Source organism: Planococcus citri, chromosome 1, assembly GCF_950023065.1.
Source record: "Planococcus citri chromosome 1, ihPlaCitr1.1, whole genome shotgun sequence".
Taxonomy (NCBI): Eukaryota; Metazoa; Arthropoda; class Insecta; order Hemiptera; family Pseudococcidae; genus Planococcus; species Planococcus citri.
Genome location: NC_088677.1, coordinates 53232626 through 53260120, shown reverse-complemented (window position 1 = coordinate 53260120; position 27495 = coordinate 53232626). Strand labels below are relative to the sequence as shown.

At 34.4% G+C, this 27495-nt stretch overlaps 1 protein-coding gene and 1 pseudogene across 4 annotated transcripts in view; one reads left to right on the top strand and one right to left on the bottom strand.

The window, feature by feature from the left end:
- The window catches only part of raskol (Ras GTPase-activating protein raskol), a 191084-nt gene that overhangs the window by 104677 nt on the left and 58912 nt on the right, over positions 1 to 27495 (bottom strand). The window lies entirely within an intron of this gene.
- LOC135842816 (uncharacterized) lies at positions 68 to 10193 on the top strand (annotated as a pseudogene).

Genomic DNA, 27495 nt, shown 5'->3' with positions numbered 1-27495 from the left:
TATTAGATATTATGAATAATTCAATTTTCATTATATCGAGTACTTCGATAATCAAATCCATTTCGTAATGGCAACATTTATTCACACCAAATCACCCTCACTAGAAAGGCTCATTTCGCTTATTACATTTTGTCGGCCGACAAACGCGGTCGGCATGTTGAAAGAGAATTATTCGTTATGGATGACTTATGTTGTTTCGGCAGTATTTGGAACCTGGCCATTATACACGACAAACGACGTGCACTCGATGAATAATGAAAATCAACCATTACAGAGGACCAAGATTCCGCGGGTAAGCGAAGTAATCAAAGCAAAAAATTATATAATTTGAGCCATTAACTAGCCTCAGTTATACAAGGTGTCCAATTCGAGAGAAGAATGCACCAGAAAAATGCAATCGAAACTTGACTCATTAGGCGATAAATGTATACGTTTGAATAACTCCTTCAATATGCAAGATAGACAAATTTTCTACATAAACTAAATCCATAAAATAGGTTACCTATGAGAAAATTCGTCTATCTCAAATACGTATTTTAAAAAGTTACAAGAGTTTCAAACCTTCATATCATTAGAACCAAAAATACACCTCACTGTGTTGAATTTTGAGCCACCAGTGCTCATAAAACCATCTCATTACTTTGTAAGCCTTTACGTACAACATGCTACTCAACACTTTACCAACTTTACATTAAATAACCCATATACATGACTGGCTCTAACTGAACTAGTAAGTATATAAGTTCATCAACTCGAATAAAACATTTAATGGTTTTATCAGCTTGTAAAACCGCCTGCGTCTATGTTAAGTTCGCAGCAAAGATAAACGAAAGTATCACACAGTTTATACGACGAGTTAATTCGCTTAGTAACGATTACCTATTTCGAATAGACCTAAATACTGATAAGATTTTGAGTAAGTTCCAACGCGTCGTAATTAACTTTTTCTCTGTTCTAGGCAGTGGCGAGGTGGTTAAAAAGATACACATTATGCACGATATGGCTTACGTTGACATTGTGCAGTCATATTTACTACGTTATGGGTGCTTGGATTAATGAGTTGGGTTCTAAGTCGACTATAATGGTACTAATTACCAATTACCAACCACTAACGACTTATTAGCACCTTCAAAGAGTAAGAAATTCGTTCAATTCTTATGCGCAGATGTCTCAATACGAAGAAATGACTACCAAAGCGTTGGATTTATTAACGATGGGCAATAGGACCACTAATTCGACTGCAATTATGAACGAGTTGAATGTCACTAAACCAGCTATGGTATCAATCAAATTTTATAAATTAACCAACATTCATCTCAGTCAGAGTCAGCCAAAAGTTAAAAAATAAAATGGAATTTTACAGGAATCGAAATACGAAGAAATTGCCAAAATACTCCTGACCACCGAGAATTGGACTTTCAATTTGGCTGCAATTTTCAACATTTTGAGTACCTATTTTACCAGCAGAGAAATCCCTAGCATGATTAGTTCTCTGCAGAAGGTTGAAAAATGGATGGAAACAGTTGTTGGTGAATTCCAATTGTATAATTAGCTACATATTTCAATGTTTTTCTTAATTTCGTGAAATTGAGGTGTAAACTTTTTTCGCCTCCCCCCCCCCTCCCTAACAAAAGAGCTACTCCAACTAGCAGAAAATTCTTTTGGATCAAACAAAAAAATCGAAATGATCACCAGACCAAATTTAAATTTTGCCTTATTTTCATGGAAACATTAAAATTTGACACAATAGAGGGACAAAATCTGGGCGGAGGTATCGAATCCTATTAGAGCCTCCAGAAAGTTTTTGAATTTTCCTCACATGAAAAAATTTTGAATTTATACTCGTAATTTTGGTCATTTTTGTGATGATTCTTTCAAAGCTAGAAAATCTAAAAATGACCAAAAGGGATCAAAATTACTACCAGGTAATCGATTAAGAAGATCTAAAGGGTTTCAACCTTATTTTTTAAACCTTTTAAATTACCAAAAATTTGTCAAAAATCTAAAATAAAATTCAAAATTGAAATTTGGCTCAATGGGGTATTTTTTTATACTTACTCTTTCAAATTTTTTATGTTCAATCAAAAAAAAAAAACAGTCACTTAGGACACTATTAATGTTTTTAAAATTCACGATTCACTCGTTAATTTAAACAAAAATGAGCAATCAAAAAATTTCTCCCAGTTTGCAATTCAACTGTTTTTTCATAAGGAAGGTAAATTTTATGCAGAGGAGGGAGATAAAATTTTCTTCGGTCCTATTTTGGCTCTCGATGGATGGCTCCAGAATTTGGAGTCAAGATGTAACCATAACCATTAAGATCAACACCGCAATCAATAGAATAATATACATTTTCATTATTACGTGAAAAAATGATAAAACACTCTTCTCTGCAGGTATTACAAAAATATCGAAAACGCGAAATAGTGATTTGAAGAAAAGTATATTTTGGCTGATATCGATACATTTTATATTTTTTCTCACCATTTGCGTCGAATATTCGGGTCTATTTCCAACTCACAGAGATGGAAACCTTCTCAACATAATTTTACAAGTACGACATCAGCCATCACGATATTATTCTCACAACATGGCTCATGAACACCGCATTCCCCTGCGAATGCTTGTTAAGCAACTTATTCGATTCATCGTCGAACGCAAGAAAAAACGAATGAGAATCTTCATTGTGCCTTGAAACACATCGTAGGCAACTCGTTGAACAACAAAACCGATTAAATAGCATATTTTCAGATTTTAAGGAGCGTTTATATTCCACGTGAATTGTTTTTTTTCAATTTTAATAGGATTTGGGAAAGTTGAGCATGACAACTTATGATCTACAGTTCTCAAATTTATGCATTTTTTTGAGCAGTCGATTTTTTCGAGTGAATAAAATTCTATCAAAAGTCGAGAGCTTCCCATCAAATGGCAGGATTTTCAGAATTCTCTACAAGACTACTTCACGTATTCGATTCTCCAGTGAGTACAATTTTATTCCCCTTCAAAATACGCTAATCGAAAATATTTCAATCGATTCAATTTTTTTCATTTTCCACAGAGCCTGCTCTCCACCGTCCACCAATAGGAGAAATAAACTCGATACATATAACCCTTTGCGACATCATCACCTCGATGATATCACTTTTCCAAATCCAAATCACGTTGAACATCGCCGTATGTTTTTTCAACACAGTCAGCGTACTTTTCACGACCATTTCCGAGTACAGGGCAAATACCAATTGGACGCTATGGATATCCGGACTTTTATGGGTCACTTATTACATTTTACGAGTAATTATGGTTTGCACATTGGCCTCTGGAGTAACAGAACAGGTTTGTTCGCTGTGCAAATGTTTTTTTCCCCTTCATTTTGTAGTACATAGGTACTTGATCAACTAGACTGCTGGAGAAGAATGCCCATTTGATTAATTATAGTATTTTATGTCGCCGATTAAATAGAAAAAATAGACAGTTTAGGTATCTCGGGTATGAGGTTAAATAAAAGGATGCACCGGTGGAGTTTGATGACTGTTTTTTTCCTGTTTTGATAAGAGAGTTGAGTTGGACATTTTACTCGAATTAGGTTGACTGGGGCTTCAATTTTTTTTTCAATTTTTAAATGGCAAAAGTGAAAATCCGTTTTATTTTTTTTTCCAGGCTGATCAATCACGAATTTATTTGAGTAATATAAAAGGTCAAAATTTAGATGAAACCCAGAGATATCAAGTAGGTAAAATTCATTTCCAAATTCACCCCAGATATTTTTATCAAGCAATTCGTAAAAACAAATTGCTCTAATTTTCAAAAACTCTAGCGTTACAACCCTTTTCTTTTCCCCACAGACCGAATTATTTTCACAAAGACTGGCCAACACAGATATAAAATTCATTCTTTTAAATCTCATGACCATCAACACCGCTTTTCTAGCATCGGTGAGTAAAATCTGCGAAAAATTCCACTCCTCCATTTTCAAACCACCCATCATCATAATTATGTTGTATGTATGTTTTAGGCCGGTGTCGTCATAACCACGTATTTAGTTATTACACTTCAGTACACCTATACTTAGGAAGCAGCGAAGGAAGGAAAAAAACACATATTCACATAAACGACCGTTATAAAAACTCAAATAAAAATATTTCTCTAACCGAAAATTTATTCAATATCACACCAAGGTCGCCAAATGAAAAGTCAAGGCTTGTTTAATGCGATCTTCACATACATAATGGAGAAACCCAACCCCAAAGACGTATTTTTTCGTTCTTTCAGCGTGGCTTATTATTTCTCTAAAATATTCGGTGCCATGCCCTTTAAGATTGATAAATCAAATACAACAACGGTAAGTAAGTAATAATCTTTTATAATAAAATTATTCAACCGGAGTAAAAAGGAAGGATAAATAGTTCACGAAAAGCTTCGACCGGAAACCGGAAGACGTAACTTTTTTTTCACAATTCTACCAAATGAAAGAAATTTTTTAGCATAAAATTATAACGAGTTGGATTTTTAAGTGTGTGCGTGTGTTTTTTTTTTGGCAGGGTAAAAGTAAATGGTGTCGAATTGGTATAATTTTTTCCATAGTTTACATCGTTTTGGTTTTCTTATCCATGTTACTTACTAAAGAACTCTCAAATTTGACTAAATTCAAAGGCAAAAAACAGGTAAAAATTGATAATTACAGGTATCTCGTGAAAGTTCCAGTTTCGCTAATTTTAAATTTTTATTCATTTCTTTTCCAGCTAAAAATACACGATAAAACTCAAATAATTACAGCACCGATGTTCGTATGGTCTTTATTCATTTCTCAAGTATTTGCCATCGCTTCGTTCGCCTTGTTACCCATTCAGTTGAGAGAATTGAACTCAGTTTTTCGTAAATTTCGTCAAATGACCAATTCACACCATGGAATTCTACTCTTTGGTATACGTCTGCATAAATCTTCAAACTAGAATAAATTTTTTTCAACGCTATTTTTCACAAATTTTTTCTCATTACAAAGGAGACGGAGCAAAGGCTGAAAAAATGGTAGACAACGTTAAAAAAAATACTTGGAGGATCATCATACTTTACGTTATTTTAGCCGTAAGCTCCGCGATTTCCAGTTTCAACCGAATACGCCTCTCCGCCAGCGTGAATTTTGTCGTTATGGTTGTAAGTATAATTTAGGTTAAATCTTACTATTCTACAGTGGAAAAAAGTTACGGCCTTTGATGATCATAAAAACGAGGCAAATGAGAGAAAAAGAAAGCGAAAGGAATTATGGAGCAGAAAAAAAAACAACCAAAAATGGAAAAAGTTTATGTAATTTTTTTACGACTTAACTATCATATTGCGAAAATTTTCGGTCGTTTTGAACTTTTACTTTGCTTATGGTAGGATCATTTAGAGAAAGATTTGGAATCTAATTTTAATACGTTGGTTTTCGTTTCGCGACTAAAAGACGAGAAATTTGTTTCGCGAAAAAATAATGAAATTGCGGCTTAATGCGAGTTTAATTTCACCATATAGACGTATGAAAAATGCCCTACCTTTGATACATATTTGAAAAAAAAAGTATTTCGATAAAACGTCAATTTTCCAAACAAAAAATGAAAGCGTTTGTTGTAAAGAATCATTTGAAAATAAGTTTATGGCCTGTTGATGCTACATTGAAAGCTATTTTTTTGGTGATTTTTTTTTACTCAAAGTCGAATATAAAAAGACTGAAAAACAAAATTAAATTTCTCGACTTCTTTTCTTCTAGTAACTTGAAAAAACCATGTCCAAAAAAAGAAGTTTCAAAGTTGCGGGATAATCATTATTTCATTAATTTCAAAACTCATTTCAATTTTCATTTTAAAAATGAAGATTATATTTTTCTTCAGAATTTCATTAATTTATTACATAATTTGTTTCGGAACATACAGAGCTTAAATTGATTTCTTGAGTTTTTAAAGTAGCTACAATACTACATACATTCTAAAAAATAATGTACAAGTTTTCACTTTTCTTTTTTTTTCTTCTTCAAAAAATGGTTTTTATTATTATTATTTTAAATTTTAGTATATTTGAAAAAAAATCCTTTTTCAGAGCCTTTATTTTTCAAAAGGGGCTTTCAGCAAACTTAAACTTTTGTACAGAATGAAATTTAGGCATGAAAGCAATGTCAGTCAGGAATGGGGAAGTATTTATTTATTTATTTATTTATTTATTAAGAGCCATTTACAGCAACTTAGGCTAGGGGCCCTATATTAAGACAAACTTATGATTAGGGTATATACATATCTAGAAATAAAGTTACAATCAGTACAAAAAAATGGGCTACCTGGGTTTTTAAATTTTAAATTTTTTTATCTAATTTAGTAGAGTAAAGAAATTTAATGACATTGTCTATATGAGTGGGGTCATCAGAAAGGAGGACTTGAAGTTGGTTGGAATTTAGAAGTCTGGAGCGTTCATTTTGGTAGGAAGGACAGTCTATTAGTAGATGAGCAATGTTTAAAGGGATGTTGCATTCTGGGCACGAAGGGGGAGGCTGTTTGAGGAATATGAATTGGTGAGTAAGAAGAGAGTGACCAGTTCTGAGTCTGGTGAGAAGAACTTCAGATCTACGCTGAAGTTGTTCAGAAGTTTTCCACAAAGATGTAGTGTTTTTTATTCTTTTTAGTTTATTTGAGCTAGGGATTAGAGACCATGAAAATTGAAACACTTCATGCATTAAAGTTTTTGAATGGAGCTTTAGGTCTGATAGAGGGATTGGAATGTTGGCAAGGGGGAGGTGCAGGTGTGCTTGCTTAGCTATTTTATCAGCCAACTCATTACCATGAATCTGGGAGTGTGAAGGTATCCAGCATAGTATGGGTGTGCTATTTTGGAAGAGTTGCAGGAGTTCAATAATTTCAAGTGATATAGGATGTGAATATTTTGACCTATAGTTTTTTATTGATAAAAGAGCTGATAGTGAGTCAGTAAAAACTGTAACTTTATTTAATGAAAAATCAAGGGAATATGTTATTGCAGATTTAATTGCATATAATTCAGCAGTGAGAATGGTGCAAAGGGAGGGGAGAGCAATGGGAATAGAGATATCGTCATGAATGATAGCACATCCAGTGAATTGTTTGGTTTTTGAGCCATCCGTATATATGTGACTGTATTCTTTATACTTATCAAGAAGAAGAAGAAAATGTCTTTTAAGTATGATGGGGTTGGTGAGATATGAACATTTTATCCTTCATCTTATCCTCGAGCCCCTCCCCCCCCACAGTCATCTTTTCCAAGGTAGAAAGTTCAATCTTCAATATTTCTATGATTGAGATGATTCCAAAATGTTGACAAGCTAGTCGGTAATTTGAGTAAATTTGTAGCAGAAGACCGGTGAAAAAGAGGTGCAAAGATAGGAGGGGGGGGGGTGTCAGAATATATGCAAACAAAGGGAATTATTTTTCTAAATTGTAACCTTGGTGCAATGTTAAATGTTCAATCTATTATTAAATGCCCAATTGCCCATCAATTTTTTTTAAATTTCCACAACTACACGAGGAGGAAGAATGAGGAGCAGGCGGAGGGGGTTTACATTGTTTTATTAATTGATTAATGACTGTTGATCAGCAAACTTCCGAAACAAATGAATTTCCAGAAGTTTTTTCATTTCAATCATGGCCCCCTTGGAATTAAGAGGATTCTATAGGAAAAGGGCGGGATGTTTCAATCCCTTAATAACCAAATCTCGCTGGTTCACCAACATTCGCCACAAACTTGGCATATTTTCTCTATACAGGACGTCGTCACGAAGAAAATGGAAGCGTTGTCAGTCTGCATCGAATTCTGCGCCATATGCGACATCATGCTTCACTGTTTTTACTCCATCAACGACACTCTAATAGCTTTGAAATTCCGTCGACGAGGTAATTTTCACTCGTTTTTACTATCAAAATTTCCATTTTGATTTCACACACCCTTAAACTTTCTCAAATTGGTCACAGAATCGCCCAATCGACAAATGTTCCCCTTGATGAACGAGATGATACCACCGACACACGAAATTCTGAATTCTTTGAGCCACTGTCACAGTCAACTCTGCGACATTATCCAGCAAGTGAATAGAATCTACCAGATTCAGAATCTATTTGGAATAGTCGTCTGTACGCTGAAAATGCTACCTCACTTGTTTCTCACCGGCATCATCCTGACCTATTCAAACTTCACTATAATTCATTCGTCCTTTTTTTTATGGCCTGCCCAGTACCTGTATCGTGTATTCATTTTATGCGAATCAGCTACCAAGGTGACCAACGAAGTAAGTAGCCGTTTACTTGCATTACACATTTTTTTCTCTTATTCGTTTAGAAAATTTCCATAAATTAAAAATTCCAATTACGAGTAGATTCCAAAAATACATATCTTTAGATGGTTATTATTTTTCGGATTAATAATATAATAAGACGTATACAAATACAGTAGATATAAAAAGTTATTACCCTCGAAGCGATCTCACTTCGGGGTATATTTTACGCCAATTGTGCTGTCGATCAAAACCGACAAAAATAAGCAGTTAGCTATTTACTCGTATACAAACAGTAGACATAGATTGAAATGAAATGTCAAGGATTTCCATACCTACACTAAGAGAAGATGTTCGCGTGTCCTAGGCCATGAAAACTTATAATCACGTCAGCGCCTTATACGAGGAGGAAGATATAGACGAAAATTCCAAACAACAAGTACACACGGAGAATTTGTTTACTTTCATAACATTTTAATGGTTCCAACGTATGCATCCTTCAAGGTCGAAGTGAAAAAATTTCAATTATTTTCTTCGCAGGTTGTACTGTTTATGGAGAAAATCGATTCTCGAACGTTTCAATTTTCACTTTGCGGTTTGTGTAAATTAGATAACGAGTGTTTTTTCTCCGTAAGTATATATCGCAAATGGTTCACACCCGAAATCCCGAATCCGATATCCCGAATGGACATTTCCCGAATAGGATATTTCCCGAATACTATTTTCCCGAATCCATTTTCCCGAGGCCCAAAATCCCGAATAACCACGTCCCCGAATGTCTTTATCCCGAATTTTAAAATCCCGAATATATTTATTTTCTATGGAAAATGTGTTTACCATGGTCATGTACTCGAAATGAAGGTATCATACTGTAAAATAGCAGCTACACTAATAGACACACAAGTGGTAATAGAGGGGTATGTCTACCACCGCTCAAAGCCAGATCAGAGTAACAATAGAATAGATTGGGATTTCCGCTTACGTGAGTCCGATCAAAACAATGTAGAGCTCGATGTATCACCAACTTCTTTGACGAAGGCAGAAATATAGTTGAAGCATATGTTTCCAAACTGCACCAAGTCCAAAAAATATTGATACGAAATTCATGGTACATACTTAGTACAGTTTGGAAACGTAGAAATGATCCAAATTGGCTGATTTCTTGATATGTTGTAGCCAAGACCCTTGGACACAATATATCAAAATATCAGTCATTTTGGGCTGTGACTTCATGCTATGTAGATGGCGTTGCAACCTCTGAAATCTTGAAAATGGACTTAATGCAGTTTGGAAACATGCTTCAGTTGTATTTAAAAGACCTGAGCAATCTGTCCACATGCACCTCTGAACTTTGGCTCATAACATTGTTCTTTGACATTTTTTGTCATACCACAGTATTTTTGAATTTAAAAAATTCAATTTTTTAAACGAAATTTTTTTCGGGATTCGGGAAACAAAGGATTTGGGATTACGGCATTCGGGAAAATGACTTCGGGATAATGGTATTCGGGAAATATCCCATTCGGGAAATGTCCATTCGGGATTTCGGATTCGGGAAAATGACCGTGAATCATCGCAAATGAACTGGCGAAATTCTTGAATGAATATCCACTCGAGGAACAGGCGGGGAAAGGGAGGGAATAGGTACATCGAAGCATGCAATTTTCAGATTAACCTCGGTAACAAATTTTTTCTCCTTCGTTTCAGAATCTGGTCACAGTCGGCGGTTTCTTCATAATAATCTTGCAGTCGTACATGACTCAAATAGAAAACTGGCCAAAGGAAATACATTCCGAATGGGAAGGTCAAACGTGAAAATCCTTTCAACTTGACCTTTTCGCGTACTATATTTCACATTTCCACCGAACACCGCTGTCGCGTTCATTCATCTTGTTTATTTGTACAAACACCCAAATTAAAGACAGATAAATATGCCATTAAAAATTGTTTATTTATTTAGTGGTCATCACTCTCGAATGCCTGTATAACGCATTATTGCTGTTCGAATTAAATTCGCCCAATAATTTCGCCACAACATCGGGAATGTCGGGCAATCTAATATCATTGCTAGGTGATCATTATGTCCGAGCCAAACGTTTTAGTTTACTTCAAAGCGTCTTATTTTATTTCTATTATTTTTGGAACGATGCCGGTTAAATTGAACTTCGTACCGGTTTGTCATCGTGATACGGTAAGGTTACGATGAAATTACTTACTCAAGTTTTTATTTACCTATAGCTACCATTTTTTTTCTTTCTTACGCAGAATTACGTAGGTATTATAGTTAATTACCCGTTATTAATGAGTTTTTTCATTAAATTGTATACTTCCGTTCGTACTCGAACATTGCGGCAAAGCTACAGAAAGAGAACAGCAACGGTATGCATCGTGCGTTGGAATTTGAATTCGATACTCGCACGTATTAAACAATACTTCTCATCTGAACTTAAATTACGATTTGATAAATTTTTTTCAAGCTGGCAATGGGTAGTGAGAAGTAGGTATTAGTTACTAACAGAAATAAGTTGATCAGCTACTCCGCGGTCAGGCATAAAATTCGAGGAACGAGGAATTACTGAAATTTCAAAATTGGATTTTTCATGCCATTTTATACGAAATATCTAATAAAAATCCCACAAATAGGTATTTTTTCTAGGAAAAGAATAGAAATAAGAAAAACTGCACGATTAATTCCTGAAATTTTTAATCGGTTGATTCATTGACCTTTGATTAAAGTTTTTTAAGTCTAACACAATGATCAAGAGCTTAAATCGGTCTAGAGCAAATCCCATCCTTCCCTCCCTTTCTCTTCTTAAAAATTGACAAATGGAAAAATTATTAAATAATTACGTTTTTTTAAAAGTTGAATGATTGTTGGACAAAAAGAAAGTTCATTTTAAATACATACGAATTTCACACAGACTAAAATTTACAATTTTTACACTTAAAAAAAAAATGAAATTCCAATATTAGTAAAAAACGAAACGCTTGTAGAGCGGCTCATTAAGAACTAAGAAGTCACAAAAAAGTAAACGAATTACTACGTAGTTTAGTGAATTTCAAACCAAATTTTTGCAAACATTAGTACAATTTGTTGATTTTAAATCAAATTTTGAAAATTTTCAGTCATTTTTATACCAATTTGAGATTTTTTTTACGATGCTTCATGTGATTTTTGGCTAAATTTCATACAATTTCATAATATTTAATGAGTTTTTGACCATTTTCAAAAACTTTTTAAAATACTATTTCAGGCATTTTTGCAAAACTTTGCAGATTTTTCATGAACTTTTGATGGTTCTCAGATTTTTATTTGCGAATTTTACCATTTTTTAAAACAATTCCTATATTTTTAAAATAAAAATTTGTTCAATTTTACGGATTTTTCATAATTTTTTGGAAAATTTTCAGTGATTTTTTTATGCAAATTTCACTTTTTCTTGCGATATTTCACGTGATGTTTGCTATATTTAAATGTGTTTCGATAATATTCAACACATTTTTTGCAATTTTCAATAACTTTTGTGACACTAATATTTGAGCAAAATTTTGCAATTTTGCTGATTTTTATCAATTTTTAGGCAATTATGTGAATTCTTAAATAATTTTTACCAACATTTTTTTGACATTTGCTAAATTTCTATCAATTTTTGACCATTTTTATGGAAATTTCAGATTTTTTTAAACGGTATTTCATGTGGTTTTTGCACATCTTCATTTCAATTTGATAATATTTTAATGAACTTTTTGACTTTTTTTTTGATATTTCAAGCATTTATGCGGAATTTTGCTGATTGCAAAATGGTAAAATGTTTCTTGAGCAACTTTTTCATTATTTCGTTCAATTTTGCTGATTTTTCAATAACTTTTACCAATTTTCAATTTGTTTTGTTCTTTGAAATGGCGCAAATTTACTTTCTCTACTCCTAAATGGTTCTCCGGTTGTTCCCATACGCCTAGAGAAAATGTTCCAACATTCCTCGACAAATTTGGTTTCAAAATTACCTATGTCAAAACATTCCCACCAACGAGGGTCAGGTCACTCGAGTAATTTGGTATTAAAATCACGAGCAGTACAATAAACCATGATTGAAAATCATGTCGTATTACACATACGTATATAGTAAACCATAAGATCGTTATTATAATCTAATTACATAGAAGCGTTTTTTTTCGCCTCACTACCGACTTGAAGTTGGTTTGGTATTTATACGTTGTCGTCCGTCCATCCGCGTAGCAAATACCGATTACTCGATTAATGAACCTACAATTAAACTTGGTCATCGAGCTAAGCTGTTGATTAGCATTGCTTCACCCATCCGAGTGGTAATAACCATAAAAAACCCTTCGCTTATCAATTACACGTACATACCACACATAGATATGAAGGTACTATAGCACACGACCGATACACGCAACAAAAATGCGTATACACAAAACACAGAGAACACATTTTAAACCAAATGACTGCTGGTACCGGTTCAGAAAAGCATAGAAACTCGACTCGACGTATGTTTTTACCTCGATCTATAAGTAACTCAATACTCTCAATGTATAGAAAATATCTTATTGCTGGTTCATCGATCGCGCCGTCGCCTTAGTAATAAATTTTGTCACCGTGTAAGCTCATGCTCGCGTTGAAATTTCAATTTCATCTCGAGTACGTCTGGAGAGATATCTAGAGGTACACAGTATAATAGTATTATTTTTTTTGCAATTAATCACACCTTCGTTTTCTGATTTGTACATTTCGTATAGCAAATCGGACAACGTGAGACCATAGATGGTAAATTGGCGAAAATTACAGAAGCATGGCTGGTATTGGTGGTGGCTTTCGTAGTTGCAGATTTAAACACCCTAACCAAACTGACGCCGACCTTATTTTTCTCCCAAGTACGTAGTAAAATGGTTCGTATTTTTCCTTAATAGCGGAACTATGTCAAAAAATGATCCTCATCGTGTTCAATTCAACCGAGTCTATGTATTTGTATATCTAGTCCAGCGTGAGTCCGCATACGTTTTTAAAATTCACGTACACACGCATTCGATATTTTTCAGTACACGAAAAAAATATTAATACCGGTCACTACTGTGCACATTCGTACACAAATGAACCTCTGCCGCCTCTTGCTCACTCTGTCTCTCTTTCTTTCTTACTCTTTCGCTCGTGCCCTGTATTTTCTGCGTCATTCTCTATAGTAAGCACTCCCGCAGCACCGACCGAAATATTTTGTCTATGGCTGTAACACTCTATAAGAAGACAAACTACGTGATAGAATGTCTATTACAAAATTCTAACCGATAAAATCAACAACCAAAAGCTTTCCATTCCATTGGCTAATGTACCGAATACAACGGTCAGCGATGGTATTCTTTTTTTTTCCTATTATTTTTTCTACTTCTATGTATTTCATGTATTCTTTCAGTTAGATATTGTAGGTAGGTATCTTGTCTACTCACCACTTTTAGTTATCTATACGTAGATTTCTCACTTTTTTTCTTTCTTAGTTTTTACGAAATTAATGTGAATTCCAGAAAGCTGTCGATAATTTACCCAACGATTACTACTGTATACGTCTTCTACATAATGTCGAAATATGTTCCATACTGGTGTGTAATTTAGTATGTATCAAGAGGTTACCAGGTATTGTGCAGGATCTACGAATATATCGTTCTGAGCAAAAATACAACACAGGTGAGTGTCCTACTCGTCAAGGTTTCAATTCACGTTTAGCACGATTTCAATTACAACGAGATAATGTAAAAAAAAATTATCCATTATTTTAATATTTTTCGTTTTTTCGTTCTTTTGAAAAAAAATTGTAAATCACGACAAAAATTGCCAAACGTAAATAAATACGACACTCCCACTTTCAATGCCAAACAAATTCAATGTCGTAGAAAAACCAAGAAGGATCAAAAATATTTTCGGCCAGATATTTCGGATTATATGAAAATGGCCTTGATGTGGCCAAAATAGTACAAGAAATTATCGAATATTGAAATAAATTGTGCGCGTGTGAGCGCAATTTTTCAATAAAATGAACTGATTTTCAGAAGATCAACTTTGGCGGCTCAAAATTTGGTTTTGGAGTGTGGACATGTTCTTTTGGTGAACTAAATTTAAGTTCGATCGAGGAGGATGAATTGTAAAGATTCTTACAAGGGAGCGAAGAAGAAGGGATGGAGAGGAAGTGAAAATTAATTTTGTAATTGAGGGGTTCCATGGAAAATGGGCCTTAGTCATTTTTTTTGTTTTTCTGATTTTTACAATTCTGAATGTATTTAAATTGTTTTTATTAATTCCACCATATTCAGTGATATTGAAGTGTTCTTCCATGAAAAAAAAATAAATAAAAACGATTTGGAAAATGTTTGCTTATAGAAAATTTGGACTTGTAAAATTCAGTGAAAAAAATTAACCAAGGCCCCTTTATCAAAATTATAAAAATTTCATTTGTTTCGATTCCTACTCAGTTACAGTTACACATTTTCACTCAGTTTTGAAAAATTCCACATAAAATTTGAATTTTACTTCCCTGTCCATCCCTGCACCAACATTGAAATTTCTTTAATTGGACATTGCGTGAAATTCCAAATAAACCATAAAAAAGTCAAGAAATCGGAATAAAATCGTAAAATTATGGTGCAAAAACATAAAAGAGAATGTAACCAACTGTAACTATAGATACCTATAAGTAAATAAATAAAATAAACAGAAATCGTAAAATCAATTCAGAAGTTGTCACTTTAAAATATACGTTAACATAAAAATATCAAAACCAATCGCATATATGTACGCGTAAAGGTATCTAATCAATTTCAATACAATTCCAGCTAGCCGCAAAGCATCTCGCATAAATAGAAAAATCTCGGCTTTAATTTCATTCTACTGGACGATAACCGTACTTCCAATATGCATTGATTTATACCACCTTCATGTGGAAACGAACAAACTCGAGTTGGCTAGAATTCTGCAACAAATGCTGCACTGCATTCCGTTAACCATTAATTTACAATTTTGTTGCATGTGCATTTTACTCGCCGGCGAATTAGACGCGTTAAACGAAAAAATACAAGGTATAGTAGGTGAAATTCGCTTCTCCTCCGACTTGGAGCTTGTTTGTGTTGTGTAGGTACATCGAGTCGCAAATATGCAACTCGTGTATACAAAATATGTTTATACCTCTATGCTATTTCGCTTGCGTAGAAAGTAGTCATTTATTTCCGGAAATCGGCGAGCAAAAAATAGGTCAAAGTCATTCCACCATTTGTCAACTGGTCTACCGGTTAAATCGAGTCTACGAAATACAACTTCTTTTGGAAACCGCCATAATAACGTTGAATATTTTATTGCACACGTTTCACGTGCTAAATGCCAATAATCACAAGTTACAAAGTCATCTGGCTGATATAATTTATAGTTCGATGTGGACTATGCATTTTGCGGCTCGACTATGTACAGCTTCGATGATCGCTTCCAATACAATTATGCAAGTAAGAGTTCAACTGCGTTTGTTTTCAAGATAAATGAACTAAATTTACCTTATCAAGTTACCTATACCTATGTTAGTTTTAATTCCATTTGTAAGAGCGGTGTGCTATGAAAAGTTGGCGAAGCTCCATCAACATGTAATTGTAGTACCCATATGCGAAGAATAGGTACGTAATAGGTTGATACATCGAAAAGCTCCACGAACTCATAGTTTAAGGTTGAATAGCTGTAGGGTGGGTGTACCTCAAGGAAACTGAACTTAAAGGCGTTAAATTGTGTCTGTGCGATAAATTCAATTACGATACCTCGCATTGCTCGAATTATTCCTAAATGAATGGAGGAAGGTTCCTTATTATATGTGAGTAACATGCTGAATTTTCAAGCTGATAAGCATAATATGCCAATGCGTACCTCTACCAACCCTCATTTGAATCATCAAAAAATCATTTCAAAATATGCTCACAAACAGCGTAGCCGGGTAATGCAATTTCAGAGAAATTTCACATTATTCTTGTCAAAGTCAGATTTTTTTCAAATTGGAAAAATGCACTCATCGCAGGTAGAAATCGAAGATTTTTCATTTCTCTGAAATTGCAATAGGTACATGATATGCATATTTCGAATTGATGGTGTTAGTCGATTTTAGCCATTTGAGTGCCCCGGAAAATGTTCAAGTGGTTTTCAAAATCGCAACTCAATTTCTTTAATAAAAATTATTCAACAGGAAAAATCGATAAATTCGGTCCAAATTAGGACTAAATTGACCAATTTAGGCTACGATAATGTTGAAAAAGGCAGCTTTTCACATTTTTTGAAGGTCTTGAACCTCTGAAAGAACTTAGGTACCTACTGAAAGTTTAGTTTTAAAGCAAAAAATCCACGTTTCTAACATGCTTGCAAGTTTGAAAAAATTCGGTAGACAACTGTCAAAATGGGAAATTTCAAACTGAAATTGCAATTTCACTCCTTTTGAAGGAATTACCTATAGGTGATTTGTCGATCTGAAAATTTTATCGCGGAGGTTTTGGACCATAAGGAAGAATTTTCGCTGGTTAGTTTCAGAATCAGAAGACGAGGCCAAATCGCCTATTGTTCCTTGTTTTAAAAGCTCTAAAGTGACTTAAAAATGAGTTCAATTTATCATGATGAATTCAAATTTCAAATTTTCAATTGCCATCACTGCAGGTATAAGTATATATGTAGGTACTCCAAAATATTTCCTCAGTTTCAAAAACTATAATTATCCCTCGATGTTTTGTCTTGATTAAAGCGAAATATTTGAGAAGAAAAAATTTTTAAAACACGAATTTACCCAAAAGTAAGCGATTTGCAAATTTTCAAACGCGCAGTAGAAAGTAGAATCCTAAATGTGGCCTTAGATTTCGATGGCAGTACTACCTTTTGGAAGTGGACCATTTTTCCCAAAACAGATTTGGTAAGGGTAACGATTTTTTCGAGAATGTCCCCTCTTTGAGAACCATATATCTTCCCTCCAGGGGCACCTCCAGATCTTAATCACTCACCCCCTGGGCATTTTATTACATATACGAGTATAACGTACAAATGTCAAAAATTTTCGAATTCCATCAATCAGACCTTTCTTGAGCACGACGAGGTTTTTCCAGATTTTGGCTAATGACATTCTGCATCTCATTTCACCATAAGCTCAGTCTGCGCCATTTTTTTTTGTATTTTCATTAGACCGTTACCGTTTTCCTCTTCATCTAAAACACGCAATCAGACACAGTGGTACGCATCACAGCTTAATTTCCTCCAACACTCCGACTCGTCTCGGTTCCAAATCTCGTTTCAAGTTTACGTCAATGTTTGACCAAGTATGAATTTTTAATTTCTTCTTATACACGAAAAAAATATACAAGTATAAGAAAAAAAAGGTGCAGAATAAAGCGTATAGAACGGACGAAAATGAGATTATAATCATGTCTCATTATGCAACCATAATACATACCGCAATGATGTAAGGAATTCCGTTAGCTGTGTTCGCTGAATAAGCGTATATATACGTCAGTTTTGAAAAGATTTAAATGAAATGTAACAAGCATCGACGCATAATTAAGTCGACGTTACGGTTGCAACTCGACACAAACATTACCATTTATCTGCATCACGAGTACCGTCAACGGTCGACCGTCGTCGTCGCACGTAAGAAGACGCCGTCGTGCCGCCGAAGACGGTACGACGATGATGTACATACTACTTATAAATACGTAAAGTTCAAAGCCATCTTATTTAGCATTAAGTAGAAGTACATATACGATTACGAGTATTTTATAAAGAAGAGAGCGAAATTATGTCGCTGATGTGATTTACAGGCCAAAGAAACGCGCAAAGCACTTCTCCAGTTAGAAGACTGTAATCAAATTAGTCGCAATCACGAACAAGTAATTATCCAGCCAATCAATAAGAAAATGTTCCTGATGCATTGAATTCGCTATGTGGTCAAGTTTGTAAACGCCTTTTGTGGTCGATTCGAGACTTTAATTTTCAACCGACCAGAGTAAATACTCAACGAGATAGGACTACGACGACTTAAAAAGATTATCTTTCCTTTAGTAGGTACAGAGGTATATTGGAAGAAAGAGCAGAAATGGCGAACAGCGGATCGAGATTACAATTTATACTATGATTCGATTTTCGTGTATTTCCAGTCACGAATTTCATTTTCGTATAAAGGATTCATGCATGTCTGCCAAATACTCCCGCATCCGTCCTCCTGTTTTTTATTTTCCTCAAAACACTTTGCATCGTCACGAAAAATTAATCGGTTGGGTGTCATTTTTATAGCAAAGTTATGACTTTGAGAGAGAGGCATGACGGCATGACTTTGACCCATGTGTAGGTAATAGGTATAGCCAGACTAGACGAACGAAAGAGCTACATGATCTTGATAAGAATATTTAAAATGCTGTTTTTGAATGGATTACGAATTAGCAGCCAGATTAGATCGTAATTTTAATCAGTCATGAAGTGCTCCTTACTTCCTAGAAAGCTAAATCGAATCATTAAAAGTCATATCATCATCATCATAAGAAGAAGGTGGCACAAAAAGGGCAAAGTTGCAAACAACACGAATCGATCATAGAGAGACTACGACTACAGTATTGGAATCATCAACGGATTGTTGAACAACACGTTGAAATCAGAAAAAAATGAAAAAGCAATTCAAAAATGAGGGCGTAAATTGTCATGAATAATTTTGAAAATTCCTTCCTCCTCCTTTCTGGATTTTCAACAGTAATGGAACCTAACCTGGGGAGTCATTTTGAATGAAAGGACTGACACGAAAGGTTGCCCAGCTCATGGCAGACAACTTTCTGAAGTAGACAACGCAAAATCGAAAGAGCACGCCAAAATTTCAGATTTCAAAAAGTGCATTTTCCGACTTTTGGTGAATTTTTAAAAATCAAATAGGGGCCAAAAAATCCAAAAAAAAGAAATTATCAAACACACTTAGAAAGCTGAAATTTGGTATGCACCATATACAGGGTGGCCCAGTTATGAGTGTGGTCATTTTTTTTTATTATTTCAATTTTGAGATCAATTTGGAGGCGAAATGGAGCGTTCCACGAGAAAAATACATCAACCAAACTTGTAGAGAATTGAATTTCCAACAACCTACAAGAGATTCATTTTTCTCCAGAATGCGTAGTTTTTCCGTTTTTGCTCAAAATAAGAAAAATTTTCAATATCACCGTAAGATTTTTGTTTTTTTGAAAAAAACGGAAAAACTATGCATTCTGGAGAAAAATGAATCTCTTACAGGTTGTTGGAAATTCAATTCTCTACAAGTTTGGATTGGTTGATGTATTTTTCTCGTGGAACGCTCCATTTCGCCTCCAAATTGATCTCAAAATTGAAATAATAAAAATAATAAAAAATAAAAATTTTTAAAAAAAATGACCACACTCATAACTGGGCCACCCTGTATTTTTCAATCCCAGAAATCGATTGGAAACGATTTCAACCTGTTTTGAAACAGTTCTGGAGCCTCCAGGAAATTTTTTAAAATAGAAATTTCCAAGAAAAAAGTTAGGTAAGTTGAAAAACTTGAAATTTACATTATAGTCTAATTTCAATATGTTGAGTCGATTATGGGCTGTTTCAAGCTATTCTGCAGCCTCTAAATACATTCCATAAAAAAGAGTCCAAATTGAATTTAGTGTATAAGGAAATGCGATTAGTGCTTGGTAGTAGATAGATTTTGCCAGCCTTACCAGTTTCACAAAGGGGAGGGAGGCCCCCTCTTAAAGGAATAGAGCATCGTAGTCGTACTTATCCACCTACCTATGCATAGAGACGAGAGCGAAGGAAGAAGAGAAAAGTACGACATTTTAGGATAACCATAGGTTTTCATCACAAGAGATGAACAGAAGTTAATTTTCAGCCCTGCCATAAACTCTACTAATTTTGAGACTTCATAATAGCACTATACGTATGACCACAAAACTATTTCTTTCTTCATTCTGAAATTAAATAGATACCATGATGCATCATTAAACATTATACCTATCGAATTACGATAACTAATTCGTCGCTTCACAACATAATCACAATATCGCATTAAAAACCATATAATTCTCAAACCAACTGCATTCGAACTTCCATCCATTCCAAATAAATCTACATACATAATTTACCATATCGAATTTTGTTTTACCCTCTGCACTATTTTTTGTGTTAATTTTTTAGACTCGTTAACGATCCAGATAACAGTGAAAATACTTAATCGATATCTAATTCATTTCTATAAATAACCACAAATGAGCATTTATTCGAACCCCCTAGCACTTTAATTATCCATGTTGCAGATAATTTCGTTAATGAACCAGATAACCAATCAAGATATAAACTTCAATATCTGCGGCTTCTTCACTTTGGATGGAAATCTGATCATATCGGTAAGCATAGACCCAAGTACACATACTAGGTTTATTTTTAAAATAAAATTGCACACACATGGTCGCTGGTCGCTTCTCACGTCAACCTTTAGTACTGCATTTAAATACCATAGAATTTATCTCCGTTACACATATTAAAGGTATATAAATTCAAGCTTAGCGTACCACTACCACAACATCGATCGGCCTCATCTTCAGCACAATTTACCGTACAGAAGAGATCTAGGGAAAAAACCTCGTGTACTTTTATATTTATTACGACCATTACAAATGTACGAGTAAGTAGTAAGTAGATACACGTTACGCGCAGCTTTTTATCAACCGAAATTCAACGATACGCTATCATTACAAAATTTAAACAATCGCAACCGGTTATTAAATATGAAATAGATCGCCTGCCGGCTAAATATATTCATCACACGAACGTTAAATATTCGCTTTACGCTGGAATAAGAACTAGTTTTTTTTCTCTTCTTCCTTTCTACTACGTACGCGTATGTATCTTCGCAAAACACCCAATGTAGCTGATCGTGTACCTTTTGCCAATACCTCGACTTCCAGACTTGGATGCTGGACTCGGACATCCTAAAGGCGATTTTAAATAGTAGCGTATTTCGTACCTCGGTCGCGAGTTGCGAATAATTCGAGAAATACGAGTACGCCGAGAAACAAGGATAGAAAAAACGACCACGAGGAAAAATCATTACACGAGAGATTAACGTGTTCGCGATCTCATTCATTTACTCGCCATATATGTAACGGAAGTGATGAAGATGGATTTTTTTGAGAGGAAAAAAAGTGTCACGAAGTGAACAAAAATGTTATTTTCAAGTTGACAAAATACTATGACTAATGAATATGTAAGTAAAGGTGGCAGGTAAATGCCTCCTGGCTGGAGAGCTCGAAATCAAAATCAAAAGAAGTAAATGTATCTAAGAACCGGACAGAGGGGAAGGAATTACTCGTACATAGTACCTATGTACTATTTTGAGCTGACTATGAGAAATAATGTTTTACCGGATGTTGCAGATTTTAAGCTGGTGTATCAGTTCGATCCTCATACTGTTGCAGTTCCGAACTCCAACTTGATTAATTTATTCATTATCGATCGACAGACATCAATTTCCAAATCAAGAAAGTGATAAAATTCTTATATAAAATGGGCATTATTTTTACAACTTGCACACATTACCCAAGTACATACATGTGTATGTATTTGTAAATAAAAAATTATTGGTCCACCTTTTCAAATTTTTTCCAGTATTTTTTTAATAAAACAAGGAAATTACTTTCAAGCTTCAGAGCGCATGACCTATTTATAAAAAAATCCAAAAATCACAGGAAATCGAAAAAATGATATGTAAATACTTTTCTCTGCTGTCATTCTCAATTCAGTCCATAAGTAATTGGGAAAAATTCTATATCATTATCAAAATAATCTGAATAAGTAAATACTCGGAAGATGATGAACGAATAACGAAAGTGCTTCACTTCAATTTGGGCACAATTCTTCTGTATACTCGTATCTTAAACATTTTGTCACTTCTATGACGACAATTTCTACTCACCTGAAACAAAAAAAAAAAAAACAATTTTGGATTAATTGATGTTGTTCAATCATCACGATAATTTAATTCATCATTATATGATACTAGATCTCAATATTTAAATCCAAATATTGAACCCGTTCAAAAAGCGTCAAAATTGGGGAATGTGTCGATAAATCTTTGTACAAATTCACGTCAAAACTGATAGATTGACACACACGTTTATGAAGAATTTACAAATCAGATAGCAAAATGGTATAGATAAGTGAAATTCCAAAGATGTCCATCCCGTCACAAAAGAGGAGAATCTCCGACCTCTTTGTAAATAAATTGAGTACTTACTCCTTTCACAAATCACATCTACATTCTCCCACATGAAAGAATTTGCGAAAAATTTGTGAACAAAAAATCGTGCAAAATAAGTATAGATGAGTTTAAGCGAAGTCGGGCAAAATTTTTATTCAATAAAAAAAACACGATATTTTTGAGAACTCAGATGTTTTCCCCCAAAAATGTTTTTTAGAAAGAAAAATTTTCGACTTTTGAGCGAAATTTTTGATCTATATCTGCTGGTAGGAGGGCATTTAGGCAATCATCTGAAAATTCTGCTCAAGAAGGGGTGAAACAAGATTATTTAAAAAACGGATTCAGGACACCTTGTTTACTTCAAATATGTACGTACTAAATAAAAAAGTACCATCAAAATTTTCAATTTTTCTCGTCAATCTTTTCTTCCGCCATCTTAAATTCTTTTTTCAACACTTCCAAATTATTTTTACTGTCAATTTTTGGTTCTCTGCTCCTAACAAAAAATTTTTGTCACAAATAATTTCTAAATTTCTAAAAAAAAATCCCTTCAAAGTATAAAAATTATCACAAAAATGCATAAAAATCTACCAAAAATCAAGAAATCTCACATGAATATTTCAAAATAATAAATGGTTCTAAAATTATTCAAATGCTCGCAAAAAAGGTAAAATCTTTAAAATATCGCACGAAAAATGGCAAAATTCAAAGGTTCATCAGATTCCACCAAAATTGTAAGTAAGTATGTAGGTACCTACTCATAAATTCATTTAAAATGAAAAAATCCTCAAAAATTAGTGGAGTTTGAAAGGGGAAGGGTGGAGAGGGAGGGGGAGGGGGAATTAATTTAGAATTATAAGATCAAAATATTGTATTTTTGAAAAAAGTAACAAAATAAAGAAGTTGGGAAGTTTCATGGAGAACATTTTCTAGAAATTGGGCAGACGGTTTACATTTTATAGAAACTCAAAAATTTCGAAGACCATTTTCAAAGTTCGAAGAAAAAATGCATCAGTGATCATTGATCAGCAACTAACGGTGGAAAAATGAAGCCAATAAAGCCTCCTGGAAAAAATAAAATTCAGTTCCACATCCCACTCTCTACATTTCCTTCTTGGAAACTTTCTCCTAATTCGCTCAGAAAATCAATTTTCATGAGATGAGGCAACGCGGTCACTTTATCTAAAATTAAACTTTGGAACTACGTACGTAAAAATACAACGATCTTCTGATAAAAAAAAAAAAAAGCTCAACATAGCCTTACCAAACTTCCATCTTACACCCCTCCAATTCTTATCAAAATTAGTCAAACAGTTTTCTGTTTCCGAGAAAGTGAATCTAAAATATTACACAAATGATTTTTCAGAAAGATCTGTGTTTTGAAAATAGACTCACTTCGGAAACTGTTTTACTCAAAAACCTCTGTTTTCCTTTTCCCTTGAACTCTTATAGATATTGAATTACCATCGTTCCCCTACATTTCGAAAGATCAGCGATCTTCGTGAGGCGCAATGTTGTCTTTTGACAAGCTTTAGAAAACAGGTCATGAAAATTGAGGACCCAGCATTGCAATTTTCGCAAAAAAAATTGGAATCGATTCAAGTTAGATACTCTTTAGAAAATATTTTTCTAGAGGCTAAAAATGAGTAATGATCTGTTTTAATCAGTATCCTGTAAACTATCGTTTCAGGAACTGTTGTTATCAGTGTTCCTCTTCTCCCGCTCTTCTCTTCCATCCTTCCTTCACCTCAAGCTACGGGTAGGATCATTTTGAACCGACTCCAGTGAAATCATATCACCATTTTCAAGGCAAAACACTTCAAAAACAGAAAACAAGTCTCTCAAATTTTAATACCTCCTGTTCATTTCACCGCATTCTTATAAAACTAAAAGGATTCTCATCTCTATAAGAAGCTCTCTATCTCACAGATATCCAAAAAAGCGCTTCTTCTTTTCACTGCAGTATTCCACTACCAACCATAGGTGCAAAACTTCACATTGGTTTCAACCGCCTCCAAAATTATCCTCGCAAATGCTCTCTCATCCGACAGGTTAAGCATCAAAGGAATACAACAATCAGATTCAGGGCTGGTCTTTTGAATCAAACCAAAAATGCAACCTTTCAGGTAAATCTGGGTAAGGTACCGTAGCCGGACACACGCTACGAAGCGGAAGCGTGCACGTACAACTTTCGGCAACAACCAACAGACATTATAACCTCAGCGAGCAATCCGAATAGAAAATTTACGTCAACGGCACACGAATTACGCATTAAAGTGATTTATCGTTTTAAAGACATTTCACGCTTTAACTTACACATATTCTTACACAGCGTACTATGTACGGCTTTAGCGAGCCAAGTGAGAAGTACATAGAAAAGGAGACAGGGGCGACCTTATTTAAACGAGTTGGCAATTGTGAAAAATGTCGTAGTACCACCGCGCTGAGCGTGCAAGTTCGCGGCTCGGCGTTAAGCATCTCGCATGGTAGGATGATAATGAGTACCTAGAAAATATCAACTTTACATGTACGTAACGGTAATTTTTTTAAATTTACATCAATCATATAAAATGCCTCGTGTTGTAGCTCGCAGCTGTATAATACAAACGTACCTCGAAGTACACGGCGTACTTTTTATTATCATTTTTTTTCGACCGGGTACCGCAAAAAAGCACCCGTGCACTTATACGGATTCACAGCGAATCAATCACGATGTAGATTTAAATTAATCGTACAATATCGATTCGCCATAGAATCAATTTACCACTCATTCATCTACATGAGCTCTTTGTCTGCTTCTTTACACTCCCATATGTGCGTATATACTGAATCCATAAGGTACACGTCTCATCAACAATACATAAAAACCAACGATGACCTATAAATATCAACAATTCGCATAACTCCACACGCGTTCGAATGCTAATAAATTACATTCGCAGACGGAGAGGTAAAAAGCTCCTCGAAAAAAATACTACAACCTAACACCACACACAACAGCATCGTATACGTATATGAAATGGATACGTGAAATACAGATACGAGTATACTACACGTAACATCTCCAGAGTTTAGACATCTTTGCACCGTAAAGAAAGAGTTTATCGACACAAACGAGATCTGATCAACGGTCGTTAATCTAGATGCGCTCGGATATTTTCTGGTTCATCTGGTAAAATTATTAAAAACAGTTATCGCGCCGTTTAATTTCGTATCTTATATACATCTACATACTATAATCAGCGCAATATATACTACGAATCTAATTTACATCATAAACGTTGGAATGTTATTAATGAAGTTTGCTTCCCGCAGCCGCCCCTGCTACCCCTCGTCTTCACTGTGAACATTATTAATTTGTAAAGATCTACAGCGGGGGGTTTCGCACGCCTGAAAAACTTGGCAGGTTATCTTTTAATTTATTTCAACGACTTTATCCCCCGCACAATAATCACAGCATTCCGCCTTCATCATCATCACCAACAATCCAACATCTTGCAATGTGTACTTTTCGCTTCTTCTAAGTACACTAACACTTCCTCTATATTATATACCAGTATTCGAAATCATAGACGTAATTTACCGACTGCACTAACGCAAATTTTTCAATATATGTCAACGTCGGACATCGTATATGCCAGCATACCAAATCGACGCACGCCATATTTCTCCTTATACGGGGTAATTTTTTTACCAAACGTAGATCTCGTACAACTGATAAAGCAGAACCGAGTAATCAACAAAGCTACGAGCAGATCTCTCATTGGTATATGCTCTGGAAGTCTGCACATATACCTATACTCGCGGTAATCGTCCGACAGATATGCACAAGTACGCGAATAAAAGTGCTACAGAATGTGTTGGCTATGTTCTCACGAAGATTGAAAAACGTCACGAGCGAATATGTCGTAAGGTCGTTATAGTAAAATGAAAGGTAAAGATGCATGTTCAAAAACGCTTGTATCGTTGAAAAGAATCAGAAAAATTTCAAAATGGTGGATAAGTCGTGAATTTGAACGCGATGATTTGATCTATACGAATCGTATGCTCGGACACGTGCGCTATTTATGTAAAAAAAAATCAAGTTCCACGTCCAAGGTGTCAGCTTAGGTTAGGTTAAGGCGAGAGAAAGATGTCAAAATTTGATGATAGTTGAACTGTTGAAAGTTTTGTAGAGTTATGTAGTATCGAAATTTACTTCAGTGACTGAAGATACCATAGGGCACTTCGCAAGATACCTTGCCTTTTTCGTGATCTACATATAAAGTTTCACTATCATTAAAGGTAATGTGAATATTTTTCAAAACAAACACTTATGTACTTACTTGTACTTACTCTGAAGTTTTTTTTTCAAAATGTGAGCACATCAGAAAAAAACACTTGGTTTTTCTTCAACCTTTTCAAGCCCGGAGATACATTGAATACATCCCAAATTTGCAACATTATTCAATTTTCGGCATTTTTCAAATTTATTAACTTGAACTGAAAAATTATTAATTTGCAAAAGTTAATATCAGAAGACCAATTCAACTCAGATTCTTACCTATCAAATGAAAAAAATCCTAATCATAAAATTTCACCACAAGAAAAGACTAGAAGTTCACTTTGATCACTTTTTTTAAAGAATTAATTTCTATTTCAACCAAAAATCGTGAAATTTTGAATGGAATCATTTTTCAATTTAGGAAAAACTGTTCCCTTTCTAAAAATTCTCCCTCTCAACAATCTTCTTGGAGGTGAAGAAATAGAATCTAAACTTCCTGAAGAAGACGTGAAGAACACAACATAGAGGCCAGAATCCAGGTTTTTAGGGGTTCTTTTTCTTATTCTGATCATCAAATTGAGCTTTCTCTCAACTTCACCAAATTCGAATTTCTGTACTCTGAACAACCAACTGAATTTTCAACTAATTTTCCATCAAAAGTGCTGAATGGTGAAATCTGAATCAAATGCAAGATTTCTTTC